The 6,703-nt window shown below is 44.6% G+C and overlaps 1 non-coding gene and 1 pseudogene across 1 annotated transcript; both read right to left on the bottom strand.

Annotated features, from left to right (window-relative positions):
• Positions 1-969: 969 nt before the first annotated feature.
• LOC118658593 lies at positions 970-3,352 on the bottom strand (annotated as a pseudogene).
• A 1,101-nt stretch (positions 3,353-4,453) lies between these two features.
• LOC118659550 lies at positions 4,454-4,588 on the bottom strand. The gene has a single exon (XR_004968635.1). It is a non-coding gene; the product is annotated as a U4 spliceosomal RNA (small nuclear RNA).
• Positions 4,589-6,703: the final 2,115 nt, after the last annotated feature.

The following is a 6,703-nucleotide window of genomic DNA, read 5'->3' as shown; positions in this document are numbered from 1 at the left end:
GTCCTGGCCACCAGGACGGCCTGGCACCCCTCAGCCTCCACACCTTGCACCCACCTGGCCTCTTTTCTTGCTGCCCCAAGCCCAGGCTCCAGCCTGAGGACTGTGGTGCCTGCTGGGTTTCCCAAGAAACCCTTTTACTCTTAGTACCTGGCCAACACCAACCAGCCATTCTGCCCCCATCCTCCCCCAGCTACACCCCAACCAGCTGCTCCCCAGCTGGGAGCGCTGCAAGCACCTCAAGGGCAGGGATGGGTCTCCAAGTCTGTGCTCACTGTGGGCCAGGTCTGACCCATAGGAGCCCAGTGACAGGGCGTGGCTGATAGATGCTTAGAAACAAACGAGAGCACCAGGGAAGGGATGCCAGATGCACCCTCCAGCCCGCTAGCTGCCCACTCAGCCCTCTTCCTCCCTGAAACCTGCCCCTGACGGGTAGGCCCCATGCTGGCGGAAGGCCTGTGCGCCGGGCACGTCCATGCGCAGTGCGTGCCTGTCGGTCCGCTTGTTGCACGCCTGTGTGTCTCTCGGGGTCCCAGTGCTTGGGAGTGTATTACAGCTCATCCGTGGCCCGAGTGTGTGTCTGGGTGCCTGCAGATGTCCAGGCCTCTTCTCTGCCAAGCTCTTGTTTCCTCTGAGGCCTAAACATCCTCCCTTCGGAGCTCTTCCCCTTCTGCCCGGGCGGCAGGAAGCTGACCAGCAGCAGCAGCTTCTGAGGAAGTCCCTGGTCTCAGCCCCTGGAGCCCTCCCCAAGCCCTTGTCTGAGCTGGCCCAGCCTCCCAGGTCCCGGCCTGGGCTGAGTCTGCTCAGGAAAAGAGGTCCAGCCCAAGGCCATCCAGACAATGGCCACCCCCCCCCACCCCCCTGGGCAGCCCTGGAGGTGCCGGCATCAGGAGGGAAGTGAAAAAGCCCCTCCCTGACCCCTGCAGGACCTGCCCCTATGACTCAGAACCCCTGCCCTCTGTTCTAAAGCCTCTACATGGCCCTGAGGAACCTTCTGGAAGCTGAGCTCACCAGGGACCTTTTGGGGAGTGGAAAGGCCAGCAGAACCATTATGTTGAAAATAAATCACAACTTTGGTATGATAGACACAAGCAGTGCATAATAACCCTAACCTTAAACTAAAAAAGGAAAATACTTATTTTGAAATTATTTTCTTTCAAAAAGTTGCAAAAATAGTATAGTTAGCACATACCCTTCATCCAGCTTCCTCTAATATTAAAATCTTATATAACCATATTTTCATTATGTAAACTAAGAAATTAGCATTGATACAGATCTTATTAGCCATTTTACAGATCTTATTCAAGTATCACCAATTGTCCCACTAAATTAGTACAAAGACCTCAAAAACATGCTAAGTGTGCCAGACACAAAAGACCATATGTCCCACGGATCTGTAAGAGCTTGTCGCTTGAAGCCCTGTTTTTCCAAAAAATGTGCGACTCTGGTCCTTTGTTCCTTGGGAACGGTGGGAAGGACTTTATCAGCCATGCTGAAGTCCCTCCGCATGACAGCCGTCTGGTGACCAGGAGGGAGTAGCTGACGATGTTCTTCTTTATCCCCCAGATAAAGCCTGTTGTCTTTAGGAATATAGCCCAGGAGATACATCGTTCTGTCCAAGTGGGCAATGGTGACTATTTCTCCTCCAACATAGTAATTTAATCTGTTCACAGAACCCGTGTAAATGAAGCAGTCACCTCCCCACAGCCCCGTCTTCACAATTTCCTGAATCTCACCAAGAACCTCAAAGGCATCTTTAATGCCATCTTCAGTAACTCCCTCATGTGTTTCCTGTGCAACCAAGACTTTTTTCCGACAGATACGTAAGGATAAAAATGACTCCTCAGTGGCAATACAGACTAGCTCTCCAGAGTCAGACCAGAAAATATGTTTGGGCTGAATTTCAATTCTGTGTGTGAGTTCTGTATTGTCCCAGTCATAGAAAGCTAAGCCATTTACAGATCTGACCCCCAATAAGAAGCCTCCATAGATACTTTCAGCTCCAAAATCTGGTTTAAATGATTTTTTTTCCTTAAAGTTTTTAAATATCTTTACAACACTGTTGCTCTCTTATTGCATACTCTGAGGGATCATGGGCCCATGCAAACTCCTGGGCAGACCCAAAGTTCTTGTTTCTCAAAGCCATTGCTGTGTAGATGATATACTCGCCATCACCACAAACCACAACAAATTGCCCATTAGGACTGTGCTGACTAGTCTGAGGGTATATTTCACTGCCCATATCCTTTACTGCCAGTGGCAATCTTTCTCCATCTTTAATTTCAGCATTGCCCATTGCTTTTGGGTTGGCCTGCTGGACTTCTGAATGCTTGGCCCAAATTATCTTTCAAATTGGCATCCATGGACATGGCAGGTTCCTCCTGACCAAGCTTAACAATGATACTCCCTTCGTCATAGCCCAAAGATTGAATTTATATAAAATTCCCCAAAAGGCAAAGTAATAGAGACAGAAAACAGGTAAATGGCAACCTGGGCTGTGAGTATGAGGGCTCTGATTAGGATGATGAGAATGTTCTAGAGCTGGTTTGTGGTGATATTTGCACAACTTAGTAAATTTACTAAAAAATTATTGAATTTTTACACTTAAAATGGGCAGATTTTGTGGTATGTAAGCTATCCTATCTAATAAAAGAGAAACATGGTAATTAGCGTACGCCCGCTACCCTTCCCATTGGCTAATCAGCGAGATATGCACATTAACTGCCAGCCAAGATGGCGGCCAGCAGCCAGGCAGCTAGAAACTAACATGAGGCTTGCTTGCTTCAGTGACAGAGGAAACCAACGTTCCCCGCCTGCCGCTGCCGGCCTCTGAGCTTGTAGTTTGAAACATTGTTATAAATATAGAAGCTGAACAAAATCCCAGAAACCTGCTTTCAGCCAGCCGGGATCTCAGAGCTGGAGTTGATACAGTGTTTCAATTATAGAACCCAAACAAACCAGATACCTGCTTTCAGCAGCAGAGGCCTCAGAGCTGGAGCCAGAGCTAAAGCTGGCCCAGAATAAATAAAAAAAGAAGAAAAGGAGCAGTTGGGAGTTTTAGTCACCCGCCAGCCTGAAAACAGCCCTTAGCCCCTCACCCAAACTGGCCAGGCACCCCAGTGGGGACCCCCAGCCTTAAGGGTATGTGACCAGCTGCAAATAGCCATCATCCCCTCACTCACGGGCCCTGCTCTGTGTGTGACGGGGTAGAGCCATAACCTCCCCATTGGCCCTGCCCTGAGTGTGAGAGTGGCAGCGCCCCAACCCCCTGATCGGCCCTGCTCTGTGTGTGACAGGGGGTGGTGCCCCAACTCCCCTTTCGGCCCTACTCTGTGAGTGACAGGGAGGAGCTCCCCAACCCCCTGATTGACCCTGCTCTGTGTGTGACAGGGGGCAGCGCCCCAACCCCCTGATTGGCCCTGCTCTGTGTGTGACAGGGAACAGAGCCCCAACCCCCCTGATGGGCAATTATGAATAAAGTTGCTATAAACGTTTGTGTGCAGGTTTTGTGTGGATGTAAGTTTTCATCTCTTGGGGTAAATACCAAGGACTACAATTGCTGGAGCATAATGTAAGACCAAGTTTTGCCAGAATCTGTCAAACTCTTCTAAAGTACCTGTACTATTTTGCATCCCCACCAGCAATGAATGAGAATTCCTGTTGCTCTACACCCTCAGTAGCATTTGGTGTTGTCACTGTTCCAGATTGCTGCGGACTTTCAGTGTTATCTCAGCATTCTTTTCATTCCCCTGAGGACATATGATGTGGAGCGTCTTCTCATATGCTAACTTACCATCTGCATATCTTCTTTGGTGAGATGTGTGTTCCTGTTTATTGTCCATTTTTAAATAGGGTTGTTGAGTGTTTTTTTATTTTTCAAATATGGTTTTTAATTGATTTTTAAAGAGAGAGGAAGGGAGAGGGAGAGAGAGAGAGAGAGAGAGAGAGAGAGAGAGAGAGAGAGAGAGAGAGACATCAATGAGAGAGAAACTATTGATTGACTTGCCTCCTGCACTGGAGATCGAGCCAGGCATGGTTCATGGGTCAACGGTCAACCACTGAGCCACATCAGCCAGGCTTGGTTTTTTGTTTTGAGGTTTTTTGTTTTGTTTTGTTTTAATATATTTTTATTGATTTCAGAGAGGAAGGGAGAAGGAGAGAGAGAGAGATAGAAACATCAATGATGAGAGAGAATCATCGATTGGCTGTTTCCTGCACACTACCTACTGGGGATCAAGCCCGCATCCTGAGCATGAGCTCTTGACTGGAATCGAAAGTGGGACTCTTTAATTGCAGGCCAGTGCTCTATCCACTGAGCAAAAACTGGCTAGGGCCAGGCTTGTTGAGTTTTAAGAGTTCTTTGCATATTTTAGACAAGTCCTTTATCAAATATATCTTTTGCAAATGTTTTTCTCTTATCCTGTAGCTTTTCTTCTCATTCTCTTTTTTTTTTCACTCTCTATAGAGACCGTCAAAACTTGCGAGTGCTGGCTATATTTGTCACGGCAGGGTATTGGGAAAAGTTTTCAATTAGCAATAATCGTGCCTCAGATAAACCTCAATGGCCACAATACTGCCACTGTGCAAAGCTCTTCTTATTCGCTTGACAGGATCTTTCACAAAGCAGAAATTTTAAACATTTTCATGATGTTCAGCTTATCAAGTATTTATTTTGCCCTGGCCAGTGTTGCTTAGAGGTGGGAGCGTCAACCAGCACACCAAACGGTAGCCAGATCAATCCCTGGTCAAGGGCACGTGCTTGGGTTGCAGGTTCAATCCCTGTGCCTCAAGGGAGCACATGTGGGAGGCAACCAATTGATGTGTCTCCCTCACATCAATGTTTCTTTCTCTCTCTCCCTCTCCCTCCTTTCAACTCTTTCTAGAAATCAATGGGAAAAATATCCTCCATGAGAATTAACAACAAAAACCCCACAAGAAAAAGACTATCTTTTCTCCATTATATTGCCTTTTCTCCTTTGTCAGAAATCAGTTGAACCCTGCTGGTATGGCTCAATGGTTGAGTGTCGACCTGTTGTACTGGGGGCAGGGACCGCGGCATGGAAAGATTACTGATTGTTTTAAAGAAACAAAGTGTTATGATATGCTCCAGCCAGGTGTGACCCCGGTTTCCTCCTGTTTGTATTAAACTTTTCACCCTGCCAGTTCTAAAGAACAGCTAACAAAATGCTTTGTGATTTTTACAAATAAAAAGCTTTGCTGTACCCCAAATAGTTACTGCAAGCTGCGAGGCTCCCAGAGGGGGAGGGACGCGCTGTAGTCAGCTGGCCAGCTTAATAAAGGCTCCTAAATTTAAATTCTGAGTCGGTGGTCTATCTTGCTGATTGAACCCATTACACTATGAACCAGGAGGTTATGGTTTGATTCCCAGTCAGGGCACATGCCTGGGTTGCAGTGCAGCTTGTAGGAGGCAGCCGATTAATAATTCTCTCTTATTGATATTTCTATCTCTCTCTCCCTCTCCCTTCCTCTCTAAAATCAATAAAAAATATATTAAAAAAAGAAAGAAGTCAGTTGACCCTAACCGGTTTGGCTCAGTGGATAGAGCATCAGCCTGCGGACTGAAAGGTCCCAGGTTTAATTCTGGTCAAGGGCATGTACCTTGGTTGCGGGCACATCCCCAGTAGGGGATGTGCAGGAGGCAGCTGATCAATGCTTCTCTCTCATCGATGTTTCTAACTCTCTATTCCTCTCCCTTCCTCTCTGTAAAAAAATCAATAAAAAAAAATTTTTTTAAAGAAAGAAGTCAGTTGACTATATTTACATGGGTCCATTTTGGGGTTCTTTATTCTGTCCCATTAATAAACAAATTGTCTATTTTGCCAGTACCACACTGTTAATTACTGCAACTTTATAGTAAGTCTTAAAGTCAGGTAGCATGAATCCTCCAACTTTGTTCTTCTCTTTCAATGTGGCATTGAGTCGGCTATTCTGGATCTTTTGCTTCTCCATATCAACTTTAGAATCAGTTTGTTTATGTCCCCAAAGTAATTTGCAGGGATTTTTTTTTTAACTGGAATTACATTGAATCTATAGATTAAGTTGGGAAGAACTAACATCTTGATGATATTGAGTCTTTCTATCCATGAACATGGAATGTCTCTCCATTTATTTAATTCTTAGATTTCTCTCATTAGAGATTTGAGTGTAGCTTTTTAGTGAGTTTTGAAACCAGTAATTGTGAGTTGCTCAAGTTTGTTCTTCATGCTGAAGATTGTTTGGATTATTCTGTATTCCTTGAGTTTCCATATGAACTTTAGGATCATCTTATCAATTTCTACAAAGAACCAGTTAGGTTTTTGATATGGATTGTGTTAAATTGTTCATTAATTTGGAAGTATTGCCTTCTCAACAATATTAAATATTCTGATTTGAGCACCTGAGATGTCTTTCCATTTATTAGGTCCTCTTTAATTTATGTCATAACAATGTTTTATAGTTTTCAGAGTATAAGTTTTGCATTTATTTTGTTACATTTTTTTCTAAATATTTTATACCTTTTGATATTATTGTAAATAGAAGGGTTTTCTTCTCAGATGTATATAGAAACACAACAAATTGTGAGTTGATCTTGTATCCTTCAAACTTACTGATTTTGTTTATTAGTTCTATTCATTTTTATTTTATTTTATTTTTAAATATATTTTATTGATTTTTTACAGAGAGGAAGGGAGAGAGATAGAGAGTT

Source organism: Myotis myotis, unplaced genomic scaffold (assembly GCF_014108235.1).
Source record: "Myotis myotis isolate mMyoMyo1 unplaced genomic scaffold, mMyoMyo1.p scaffold_m19_p_6, whole genome shotgun sequence".
In the NCBI taxonomy this organism is placed as follows: Eukaryota; Metazoa; Chordata; class Mammalia; order Chiroptera; family Vespertilionidae; genus Myotis; species Myotis myotis.
Note: the sequence above shows the minus strand (reverse complement) of the source record. Positions and strands in the feature narration are given on the sequence as shown.